This window comes from Medicago truncatula, chromosome 6 (assembly GCF_003473485.1).
Source record: "Medicago truncatula cultivar Jemalong A17 chromosome 6, MtrunA17r5.0-ANR, whole genome shotgun sequence".
NCBI lineage: Eukaryota > Viridiplantae > Streptophyta > Magnoliopsida > Fabales > Fabaceae > Medicago > Medicago truncatula.
In genome coordinates this window covers 26,283,548-26,296,869 of record NC_053047.1, presented here as the reverse complement: position 1 = coordinate 26,296,869, position 13,322 = coordinate 26,283,548, and the positions used below count along the sequence as shown (strand labels likewise).

Here is a 13,322-nt window from a genome sequence, read left to right as displayed (position 1 = left end):
TGTTGTAGTTCATGCATCTATTGGATATATGGAATGGTGGATTTTGAATTATTTATGTCATAGGATTGATTAAGTTTTAATCAAAATTAGAGTTTCAATTTTTGGGGTCTCATTTTAGGGTAAAGATTTTACAATATTGCTTGACAAAATCATATCCATAAGCATGGAGAGGAAGACAATATTTCCTTCACAATTGTAAATAGCTGTAATGATTTGGTGGACCTGTACATATTAAACCTCTTGCTTTGTTTTATAGGATGAAATCTGTTTTGGATAAATTAACTGTTTTACTTTTCTAAAAATCCTCCTTCACCATTTTACTGAGGCAACTACTCACATTATTTTATTTTATGCTAGAATACTTCATCGTTGCTTTAGTTTGATTTGGTTTAGAAATTACATGTGTTGGTTGCTCCATGAATATTTGGAAGTATTTTGAACTTTTGATTGGCTCATTAGAGTGGTGAGTATTTGTTTGAAGCACATATGAAGGAAAGCAAGATCAAGTTCCTTTTTGTGATATAAGAAGTCGAATATAAGAAGCTGAATTTGGTTAAGTGAAGCATTGCTAACTGGGTTCTTATATATGATGATGTGCATATTGTTTGTGAAAGGTGGTCTCAACGATAAGCTTATAAGCATTACATATGAACTTTAAGGATTACTTTTTATGTGTAAAATAAAGACTACTTTTTAGTATTCAAAATATAATTATAATTATTCTCTTTTGGTAATAGAAAAATTTCATGTCAGAGTTGGCGACCATCGTTAATTGTGAACGAAATCTATCATTTTTTAAGAACAGTGGAGATATCTCTTATTGAAGTGTGTTATTTATTTATTTTTAATAGCAAAATTTATTCTTGACGAGAGAGCAAGGTGCACAAAATCTCGCGGCAAAAGGGGAAAAATACAACGGGGGAGCCACAAATATATGGAACACCAAACACACCCCAAAAAAAACCCAGATTAAAACCTAGAGGCCGACATATACCAACTAAACTTGCCCCTTCCTCACACCTCCACCAAATTGAGCTATTAAACTTTGCTTTGGCCTACTATATTTACAATGTATATTATCCGTGCTAGAAGTCTACTAGCAAAGAAACTTCTTGAAAGAAAAAAAAAAATCAATAAAAAAATAACGTAATTCAATCTCAAAACGAAAAACCTTCTTTGCCCAGGTGAACCACTCAATCCCTGAAGCTTTCGAATTCCAATCCTCAAACATGGAATTCAGTTCCTTCGAAAATCTCCAACCATCTTTCACGGTTCCCAGAACCCTGAAAATACCCTTTCTTACTTCTTCGATTCTACCCTCGAATAATCTCACACCTCTTCCGAAAATTCTACGAATCCTTTGGGAAATCTATGCTGTTTCAAAATTTCAGAGCCCGCATCTTGTTCAAACAATCTCTGAAGGCCGTTGCGGCGACGACGACGTTTGCTGTGATTGACGAACGTACCGGATCCACAAAGGTATATTTGTTGCTGTGATTATTGCTTTAATTGCCTCTGCTCAATATAGATTGTTAGGTTTTTTCTTTTTGCTTAAATGTTAAACAGATTCTCCTTCTCTAATGTTGTTGTTTGTTTTGTATTGTCTATTGATAGAAAAACATTGTGAATTGTGATTGTACGATGGCTTTGCATTTTTAAAAGTATGAATTTTTTTTCAATTTTTATCAATATTCTTTAACCATGTTGTAATCGATGGCCTTTTAATTGTCTAAAGCTAGTTACTTCTGCACAATTTTTTTTATCGATTTTTATCTCACTTAAAATTTAGGCTTTTTCCTTGTGCACATTTATCTCACTTAACTAGTAATGACTTGAATTTGTTAATAGACAAAGTAGTTGAATAACATGGGTAATCACAAGTTACTAAAATTATTCAACTATTTATAAAACTAGGAAGCTTAATTACCTTCTCTAAAACAGAGTTGTGATTGAACTAGTGTCTATGAAGCACGGATATAGACATGGATACTGCACATGACACGGACACTAACATGCCTAATCCACACGGACACTAACATGCCTAATTCAATGAGTGTCCGTGCTTCATAGAATAGTGTTCATATGCTTAGAAAATGAAAGTTACTTCCCTTTCTTAAAAGTTGTTCGTCAATACTTTCCATCATTTGAAGTTGAGAGGAAGCTAGAAACTTTCTATGATAATCTAGTATAGGATTTTGCAACTGTTCAGATTGGAGGTTTTATATGCTAGAACTTTGTATGATAAACTTTATATATGTGAACATTTCCTATTACACTTCCGCATATAGTTAGCTAAAACTACATAAAGTGTGTAGAAACTAGCACATTCATGTGTGTATACGTATAAAATTTTCAAGACAAGTATCCTTGGTTGAACAAATTCTATAATTGATCTATAAAGTGATTAATTGATTTAACAACTGGCACCATTCTTTGGTTTTTACATTATTAATTAACCACCTAATTACTGTAGTGGTTCATTAGTTTATAAACTTGAAGAGCTGCTACTAAAGTGAGAAGATTGAGACTACTAGCTGATTCAATGGCGTTGATGGGATGAAATTAGATTTTGCGGACAATCAAGAGTAGTTTGATCTCTTTGAGAAGGTATTTATATGGTTTAAACTTTGTAATTTTATTTTTATTAGCTGGTAAATGGGGGAGTTGGGTTTTGTTGCAACCAGAGAATGGTTTGATTTGTTTGAGGAATCAAATTAATTTCCCCATGACCACAGATTCAACACTACTCGTTTCGGCCTAGCCATTTCCAGTCAAGGCCACACATTACTTTCCCTTAGCTTCTGAGTATAGGAGCTAGTTTGGACAAGAGCCAATTAATTTCAAGCACTATCTCCTTGTTTATCATTGTTTATCAATAAAACTATGATTAATAAAATATTTCACACCATATTTCTAATTCCTCTTGTAAGAGAGTTAGTAGTATCAAAATCAGTTAAGTTGGTGTAAATTTTTTATGAATCTTGATTCTCTAATCAACTATAATAGCCTAGCCCTAGATATACTCATTAATAGTAACAGATTCACTTGAGTTAGTTTAATTGTGTTGAAGAGCAGATCTGTTCATGTTTGTGTCTTAGTGACGTATTTGTTTTGCTTCTGTATACAATCAGAGACAATTGAATTGATGCACTTTATTAGCTCTTTAAAAGATCAACAATTTTGTGATTGACAATGGCCAAAGAACAAGGTTTATATGTTTTTTTCCCCATATAACTTGTTGTTGAGTCATGTAATTAACCTTCTCTTTTTGTTTATTTGTATTGTATTTGTGTTGGGTCAAGTACAAGCTTGTGATTGATATATGGTTTTTGGCGAAGGATGTTGGAGTATTGGACGTAGTCTATGTTGCATAGGTACAGGTACAATACTTGGTACGCGAATATGACAATTTTAGAAAAAGTAAGGGACGGGTACGTCAATAAAATCATAAGTTTTGTCATAGAATATAACATGAAGGAGTTAAATTCTTCAATTCATAACAAGAAAATCACATTAGAAGTTTAAAAATTCGAAATTTAGAGTTGGTTACAACAACAAAGAAACTCACACGCACAAATAACACTCACAGTATAATAATTAGTAAAAATGGAGTACCACGATAACCATACGCATACCTGGTACGGGTGTGTACCCGATACGAGTACTTCACCATTTTACAAGTACCCATACTTCAGAAGACATAGTGATTTGTGATTTGTGTGCTTACTCTTAGTTATAAGTACTTTAGTATGTCTTAATTATTTCTTCTCCATATATCATGTCTTAGGGTATACTGTACATTAAAGACAAGTCTTTTATTTTAAAGTATGTTATTTTGATAGATATATGATTGAGAAGTATTTGACTTTCTCTAGTTCATGATTTCAGGAAAGGTTATTGAACAAATAAAAGAAAAGCTTTTACTATCTGATCAGGACCTACATACTAGTCAGTTGGAGCAAGGCTTATGGTTTATAACAATAGACAACTTTTGAAAACCAGTCCAGGTAAATTTTCAATTACTTTGATATAGAATTACATATTGTTGATGTTGTGATCTTGGTATTGTTGGTTGCATTTAATGTCTTTTAATTCAAACAGTTACATGTATGTTATAAAGTTAAGATAATCACATAAAATTAGGGGTTATAAGGCTCATGCTTCCACTGCTGGCACTATTATAGTTGATATTTTTTTGGATATTGTGGTGTAGAGCAAAAACACTATACGGTCTGCTCTGCTTCTACCTTTTGTATAATTGCAACAATGTAAAAAACCCTCTAATTTAAGAAGACTAAGTTTTTTTCCTCAATGAGTGTCTATGATTTGTTGCAGCTGACAGGTGGTTTGCAGAAGTATAGTTCCGAAATAGGAAATTGGTCTTTTACTCTTAATTCTTAAGATTCTTTTATTGGTGGTTGTAAGACTCATATCTCCACTATAGTATGGAGTGCAATATAGTTATGTTGATGGTATGAGTGAAACTTAATAATGTGTGAAATGGAGAAGTTGTGATGCAATATGAATTTTGTGTTAGTGTGTGTTGGTGTTAGAGTAGAGAAACCTACTAGTTTAGTATTCTCATATGAGAAGAAGGATAACAAATGTCTAAAATATATAGTTTAGTATACTCTATTGTTGTGTCTCTTTGGAAGGGAGTGGCTTTGAAATTACTACCTCAGTGTTTGACATATATAGTTTAATTAATTATTGAACATATTTCTTTTATTTTGTAGATGAATGGCTAATGATGATATCGATGAAGAATTTTAAGATTTAGAAGTACAAGAGATGAAGACAGATGTTTATGTTCAAGTGTACGTTATTTGGATTGTGAAAATGATAATTGACATTTTGAGTTAACAATACCCAATTAAATATTCGAATACTTTATTGTGATCAATGTTATTTTGATACATATATGAATGATATATTATTGACAAGTAGTTGGTATGTAATTTTGAATTTAGGATTATATTAGAATTTTGGATGTATAATATGTTACTGAAGTTATTGATCTCTAAGTCAAATAATAAAGTTTTATTTTTGACGAATAGAGTAAGTGTAATAATAATATGATTTAATGCAAATTATATTTTAAAAAAATAAAAATGTATTCCTAACGGTGAAAAACCGTTGCGATAGCTTACAATAGATATTTAAAACTGGGCCTTTGAGAACGGTTTCAGGAATAACATCAATCCAAAACCGTTTGGATAACACCCAAAATACTGTTCTTCATATGAACCAATTGCAACGGATTTTTCGTTGGTGACGACTTAAAACCGTTGAGGTTGTGAAATTTAAAAGGGTATCTAAGACTTCGGATTTATCTATGTCGTTGCTGTTTGTGGAAAAAACCGTCTCGGTAGGATAAGACAACGCCTCGGTCTGCCACGACCTGAAAACCGTTCTGGTATTCTACGGAAACGGTTTTTTCACATTACAGAACAGTTTTTTAGCGTCCTCATACTATGGAAATGTTGTTGCGAGGTTCAACATCATTTTAATCATCTTATATCGACTCATGCATCTTGGTTAAATAACAATAGCAGCATAGGCAGATTACAACAACAATCATGATAATTATATCAATTCAATTCATCAACATCTTATGTATACAAATATTCTTCAAGTAATGCATAAACATTATAATACATCATAATCAACACAAACATCTCATAACAGCTTCACAGATTGCAGTTAACTTCTTATATATGTCTCATTACTACCCAAGGGTCCATCTCTAAACAAAATATTCGAAACAGATCGCAATATCCTCACTTGCACTCAGTTCTGGAAATGCTTGCGAGGCAAGAGCATCTGCTCGCCATGGCGAATACAAGCCAGAATTCCAACTAAAGTTGTTCTAAGCTATACCAGGTTAAATCTCGTTCTAAGTTATCATTTAATCTTTAATATGCATCTTCAGGCACTCAAAAACATCTAAGGTTCAACTCAAAAGTAAAAAATACAGAATTCAACATGCTCTCTAGTCAAGATCGCTAGGCGAGTTCAGTTATTCGCTGTGGCGAGCTGCGACGTGCAAATCGCGAGGCGAGGGTAAAAGGCTCGCGTGGCGAGCGATGAAGTTCATCACTCGCGAGGCGAGGATCATCGTTCGCGAGGCGAGCGATGAATATATGCTCGGGCAGAAGTGCTATTTTTACAAAAATTCAACAACTCGCATGGTTTAAAGCCTAATTTCGATTCCAGAATTCATCATATTCATAATCTAAGGTCAAAGGATGTTTTAAGCATCAATCTAACAACCTAATATCATTGGATCATCAAAATCACCTATTAACCCTAATTTCATAAACTTTTTAATTCAATCCTAACTTGTTAATTTGATCATCAGAATTACATGGATTAATACTACTGAATCATTAGTCTCACCCTTACCTTAATTGATGAAATCGCAGCTCTCTCCCTTGTCTTCTCCCTTCTATGGCTTTTTCTCCCTTTTAACCAAAAACAGTCGTACCTACAAAATGTTTCTAGAAACCTAGGTCTTCCTTTTTATAACTCCTCCTAATAAATTATCTTATCTCACTTTCTCCCCCAAAACTCTCTAAAATTTCAAAACAACCCCTAACTAAATATTTTATTTTATTTTCAAAACAACCATGTTCATATTAATTGTTTTAGCAAGTCAGTGTATTTCTCTTCCGTAGAAGAGGAAAGTGGTGCAGAGTTCTTATCTACCAAGCAGCTGAAGCAACTGAAACGCGATGGTATTTTGATGTTTTCTTTGATGGCTTCTTTATCTATTGAGAATCAAGCAGTGATTGATAAGCTACAAGTGGTATGCGATTTTCCTGAAGTTTTTCCAGATGAAATTCCTGATGTGCCTCTAGAGAGAGAAGTCGAGTTTTCTATTGATCTTGTTCATGGAACTAAGCCGGTGTCGATGGCACCTTATCGTATGTCTGCTTCCGAGTTAGCTGAGTTGAAGAAACAGTTAGAAGATTTGCTTGAGAAGAAGTTTGTTAGACCGAGTGTTTCACCTTGGGGAGCGCCGGTTTTGTTAGTAAAGAAGAAAGATGGTAGTATGAGGTTATGTATCAATTATCGTCAGTTGAACAAAGTAACTATCAAGAATAGGTACTAACAAATTTAATGGATCAGTTAGTGGGTGCACGTGTTTTCAGCAAGATTGATTTGAGATCAGGTTATCACCAGATTAAAGTAAAAGATGAAGATATGCAGAAGACAGCTTTCAGAACGCGTTATGGTCACTATGAATACAAAGTTATGCACCTGGAGTGTTTATGGAGTATATGAATCGCATCTTCCATGCATTTTTGGATCGTTTCGTGGTTGTTTTTATCGACGATATTTTGATTTACTCCAAGACTGAAGAAGAACATGCTGAGCATCTGAAGATTGTCTTGCAAGTGTTGAAAGAGAAGAAACTTTATGCTAAATTATCTAAGTGTGAGTTTTGGTTGAAAGAGGTAAGTTTTCTTGGCCATGTTATTTCTGGTGATGGTATTGTTGTAGATCCCTCTAAAGTTGAAGTGGTATCGCAATGGGAGACTCCTAAGTCAGTTACAGAGATTAGAAGTTTCTTGAGTTTAGCTGGTTACTACAGAAGATTTATTGAAGGATTTTCCAAGTTAGCTCTTCCGCTAACGCAGTTGACTTGTAAAGGTAAAGCTTTTGTGTGGGATGTTCAATGTGAGAACAGTTTCAGTGAATTGAAGAAGCGATTGACGACGGCTCCGGTTTTGATTTTGCCAAAGTCCGATGAACCTTTTGTGGTATATTGTGATGCGTCCAAGTTGGGTTTAGGTGGTGTCCTTATGCAAGATGGTAAAGTGGTAGCTTATGCTTCAAGGTAGTTGAGAGTTCATGAGAAGAATTACCCGACGCATGATTTAGAGTTAGCGGCAATGGTCTTTGTATTGAACATATGGAGACATTACTTGTATGGTTCGAGATTTTAGGTGTTTAGTGATCACAAGAGCTTGAAATATTTGTTCGATCAGAAGGAATTAAACATGAGGTAGCGAAGGTGGCTTGAATTGTTGAAAGATTATGACTTTGGTTTGAATTATCATCCAGGTAAAGCTAATGTTGTTGCAGATGCTTTGAGTAGGAAGACGTTGCATATGTCCGCTATGATGGTTAAAGAGTTCGAGTTGCTTGAACAGTTTAGAGATTTGAGCTTAGTTTGTGAGTGGTCATCTCAGAGTGTGAAACTGGAAATGCTGAAGATTGATAGTGAATTTTTGAAAAGTATCAAGGAAGCACAGAAAGTTGATGTCAAGTTTGTAGACTTGTTGGTTGCTTGTAATCAGACTGAAGATGGTGACTTTATGGTCGATGACCATGGTGTGTTAAGATTCCGAGGTCGAATTTGTATTCCTGATTATGATGCTTGAAGAGAGTCATAGAAGTAGCTTGAGTATTCACCCGGGAGCTAAAGTCGATGCAGTATCGCAATGAGAGACTCCTAAATCAGTTACAGAGATTAGAAGCTTCTTGGGTTTAGCTGGTTACTACAGAAGATTTATAGAAGGATTTTCCAAGTTAGCACTTCCGCTAACACAGTTGACTTGTAAAGGTAAAGCTTTTGTGTGGGATGTTCAATGCGAGAACTGTAACGCCCCAATTTTATTTAATTATTATTGGTCGATTTAAAGTCTTTTCTTTTATATATATATATATGATTTTATATTATTATGTGGTGTGTTATATTTTATTAAATAAGTTATGTTACTATTTAATAGAATAAGTGTGAATTTAGAATAATTGGAGTTTTGGGGGTTATATTTTAATTAATGGAATTAAGTAGGACTTAAGTGTTATAATTGGGGAGGGGAGAAGTTGGGGAAATTGTCAGTCAAAAACATTTTCACGTGGAAGCAGTTTTTGGGAGAAAAACCAAGAGGGAGCCAAGAGTATCCAAGAGGAGATCGGGTAGAGCTTTGTTCATCTATCTAAGGTAAGGGTGAGATTAACACTCAGTAATCATAGTGTATAATTCTGAATTTGTGAATTAACGTGTTGTTGTTCTTAGGTTGAATAATTGGGATTAGGTTTTGAGAATTGCAATTAGTTATTAATTGAATAGAAAATCCATAGAATTTGTGTACGGATGGTGTTTCGATTATAGATTATTCATAGTCTAATGCTCCAATCAGTTTTGGGGTTGCGTTAATGAACATTGGGATTTTCCCTTGAAAAGTCGGTGTCTAAACGTTTTGCAAATAAGAGACTATGTGAGGTTTGGGGAAAATGATCTTTGGGATGGTTGAGACTTGAAATTGCTGTAGATTAAGATAGAGCCAAGTGTCAGGAGCGTGCAGGCGAAAATAGCACCAAAATCCGATTAACGATTGAAATTTTACGCGCGAAATGGTGAAAATCGCACTCTTTGAGAAGCAGATTTCTGGACCTGACGTTGTTAAAACGTGTCACGATTTGGCAAGCGTGGCACGATTTTGTTGGCCAAAAATTCAATGGTTCTGGGCACAAAAACGTGGCACGATTTTCTAAAATCGTGACACGATTTCTATGAATCAGATCCCTCTTATTTCACTATTTTTCCCTCTTTCCGTTTTGAACTGGGTCTTGGTGTAAACATGAAAGTTGTAGATAACTTTGTTAGCTTTCCAATGGCGTTGGTTTGACTTGAAAATGATTTTTAGTTTTTGAGATATGATGAAAATACTCAATGGAGGTCTTAGTGAAATCTTCTGAAAATTTAGCATAACCGTTTCCAAATTAATCGAAAACTTATGGGATAATTCCAGGACTAAAAACTAGAAGTACTATGAGTTCAATTAAGGTGTTTAATAGTATTTAACCCATGTCGTGAGTTGATCCTTGGGTTAGGAATGAAAGTTTATTAAAATATTGTTGATGTTCAGTAAGTCTGATAAAAGATGGTTGAGGGTGTTAGTATTATGATGAATTTGCCAATGCATTATGTGGATTATGTATGATGTTTAGGTAGTGTTGATTATCATTTGGTATTGTCATATTTTGGGATGTCTATGTGCTACTAGTGTTGCTGTTGGATCTTAATTAAGATGTGAATGTTGGTTTAAATTGTAAGCATGCTGGGTTGTACGTTGTCGAATGAGTCATAAGTAAGTTATGAAAATTGTCGATGTTGTTATCATCGTTGGTGTTGTTGAAGTCGTAGTTGTATCCGTTGTTGGTGATTGATCAGGTTAGATGTTTCTATAAGGGGTGGTGTACTCTTACTTGTCGTTTTTATAAGAGGTGGTGTACTCTTACTTGTGATGAGATAAAACCGCAAGTGCACGGTCTTACCGAAGTAGTATGAAAAGAGTATCGTTCCGACAGGGAGTAGTTTAATTCAATTAACCTTTGGAAATGACTAGAAGAGAAAAGAATTGTAATTTGGGGGTTTTCAAGCGTTTGAAAGATAATAATAATAAAAGGAGCCTTGGGATCGTTGGTTTCATCTAAATAACAAGTCCTTCACAAACCAAACTAAAAGCTTATAATGTTATGTTAGACCTAATTTCTCAAGACAGTTTCTCTTGTGTTCCTCTAGCAACCAAGCCTATTTCGCTGACTTGATTACTATTAGATTTTGGTTCCTCTAACAACCAAGCCTATTTCGCTGACTTGATTGTTATTAGTTCCCTTGAAGATCGAAACTATATGTCTCAAAGATTGCAAAGACTATTTTGCTGCCTTTGCAATCCTTGTCTAAATTCACTTGTTCGAATATCAAAGCTCCACTTTCGTTTTATGAATTGATATTTGGAATAATGGATAAACAATTATCAAACCCTCCACTTTCATTTCCAAAGTTTGATAATGGTTGATCCATGTTAAAGCGGTGAATTTAGATAAGAAATTAGGATTACATAAGATTAAGGCTTAGAGCTTGGCTTGATTAGGATTATGTCATTTAGACTTATCCAACAATCCCAAGACAAGGAGAAGTCTACTCACTCATGTTCATCGTAGACATGGGGGAGAAAAGAGAAAGCATAAAGGTAAATGACAAGAAAATAAAGGAAAAGAAAAGAACTTTAATTAGAAAAGCAATTGTCACTTATTCAATTCCAGGTAAAGATGAATATTTGTGATGGATGGCTACTCTATTTATAGCATACATTTGACTTAAAATCTAAGCAATTACATTTGGGCTAAAAATAGAGTAGCTTAAAATCTAAGCAAAAAGCAGCAAAAGACACTCTGGAGGGTGGCACGGCCGTGCCAAGGCTAGCACGGGCCGTGCCAAGCTTCTGACTGTGGGGAGACATATTTTTGTCTCTCAATCTTCATATTTTTGCATTCAATCAGCTCCAAGTCCCTTTCTTTTGCTCCAAGACTCAATCCATCCAATATTCATTCCTGAAATAAAATAAAATGCAATTTGTAGTAAACTATCCTAAAAAGGAAATAATACTAATATAAAATAAAATAAAATCTAAATAAAATAAAACTAAAAAGCATATAAAAGTAAGCAATAAATGACTCATCAACTTGTCGTTTTTATAAGAGGTGGTGTACTCTTAGATGGCTAGAGTTGCTGAAAGATTATGACTTTGGGTTAAATTATCATCCAGGTAAAGCTAATGTTGTCGCAGATGCCTTGAGTAGGAAGACATTTGATGAGTCATTTATATGCTATTTTAATATGCTTTTTAGTTTAGTTTTATTTAGATTTTATATAATTTTATATTAGTATTATTTCCTTTTTAGGATAGTTTACTTTAAATTGCAATTTATTATATTTCAGGGAAGAATATTGGATGGATTGAGTCTTGGAGCAAAAGAAAGGGATTTGGAGCAAATTGGACATGAAAATACGAAGATTGGGAAACAAAATATATCTCCCACAAGTCAGAAGCCTGGCACGGCCCGTGCTAGCCTTGGCACGACCGTGCCACCCTCCAGAGACCTTTTGCTGCTTTTGCTTGGACTCCAAGCTATTCTATTTTGGCGCACAAGCTACCGAGGAATATTCTTGGAATCTACTTGCTTAGATTTTAAGTCAATTGTGTACTATAAATAGAGTAGCTAGCCATCACAAATATTCATCTTTACTTGGAATACAATAAGTGACAATTGCTTTTCGAAATAAAGTTCTTTTCCTTTCCTTTATTTTATTGTCTTTTACTTTCATGCTTTCTCCCTTCTCCCCCATGTCTACGATGAACATGAGTGAGTAGACTTCTTCTTGTCTTGGGATTGTTGGATAAGTCTAAATGACATAATCCTAATCAAACCAAGCCCTAAGCCTTAATCTTATGTAACCCTAATTTCTTATCTGAATTCACCGTCTTAACATGGATTAACCATTATCAAACTGTGGAAACGAAAGTGGAGGGTTTGATAATTGTTCATCCATTATTCCAAATATCAATTCATAAAACGAAAGTGGAGCTTTGATGTTCGAACAAGTGAATTCAGACAAGGATTGCAAAGTCAGCGAAATAGGCTTTGCAATCTTTGAGACATATAGTTTCGATCTTCAAGGGAACTAATAACAATCAAGTCAGCGAAATAGGCTTGGTTGTTAGAGGAACCAAAATCCAATAGTAATCAAGTCAGCGAAATAGGCTTGGTTGCTAGAGGAACTTAAGAGAAACTGTCTTGAGAAATTAGGTCTAACATAACATTATAAGCTTATGGTTTTGGTTTGAGAAGGACTTGTTATTTAGATGAAACCAACGATCCCAAGGCTCTTTTATTATATTGCTTTTTAACCGTTTAAAAACCCCAACTTACAATTCTCTTCTCTCTTCTAATCATCTCTAAAGGTTAATTAAATTGAACTACTCCCTGTCGGAACGATACTCTTTTATACTACTTCGGTAAGACCGTGCACTTGCGGTTTTATCTCATCAACATTGCATATGTCCACTATGTTGGTTATAGAGTTCGAATTGCTTGAACAGTTTAGAGATATGAGCTTAGTTTGTGAGTGATCACCTCAGAGTGTGACACTGGGAATGCTGAAGATTGATAGTGAATTGCTAAAAAGTATTAAAGAGGCACATAAAGTTGATGTCAAGTTTGTATACTTGTTGGTTGCTAGTAATCAGACTGAAGATGGTGGCTTTAAGGTCGATGACCATGGTGTGTTGAGATTCCGAGCCCGAATTTGTATTCCTGATGATAAAGAGATGAAGAAAATGATTCTTGAAGAGAGTCATAGAAGTAGCTTGAGTATTCACCCGGGAGCTACGAAGATGTATCATGATCTAAAGAAGATATTCTGGTGGTCTGGTTGAAACGCGATGTGGCACAGTTTGTGTATTCTTGTTTAGTTTGTCAGAAGTCGAAGATTGAACATCAGAAACCTGCTGGTATGATGGTAT

The 13,322-nt window shown here is 34.5% G+C and overlaps 1 long non-coding RNA gene across 2 annotated transcripts; it reads left to right on the top strand.

The window, feature by feature from the left end:
* The first annotated feature begins 1,086 nt into the window (after positions 1-1,086).
* Positions 1,087-4,899, top strand: LOC112418163 (uncharacterized). 2 transcript variants are annotated; one of them, XR_005642058.1, is made up of 5 exons: positions 1,087-1,479; positions 2,474-2,607; positions 3,303-3,380; positions 3,889-4,007; positions 4,737-4,899. It is a non-coding gene; the product is annotated as an uncharacterized lncRNA (long non-coding RNA). The 2 variants fall into 2 exon arrangements; XR_005642057.1 differs by lacking the exons at positions 1,087-1,479; positions 2,474-2,607 and having other exon boundaries at positions 2,975-3,380.
* The last annotated feature ends 8,423 nt before the right edge of the window (positions 4,900-13,322 follow it).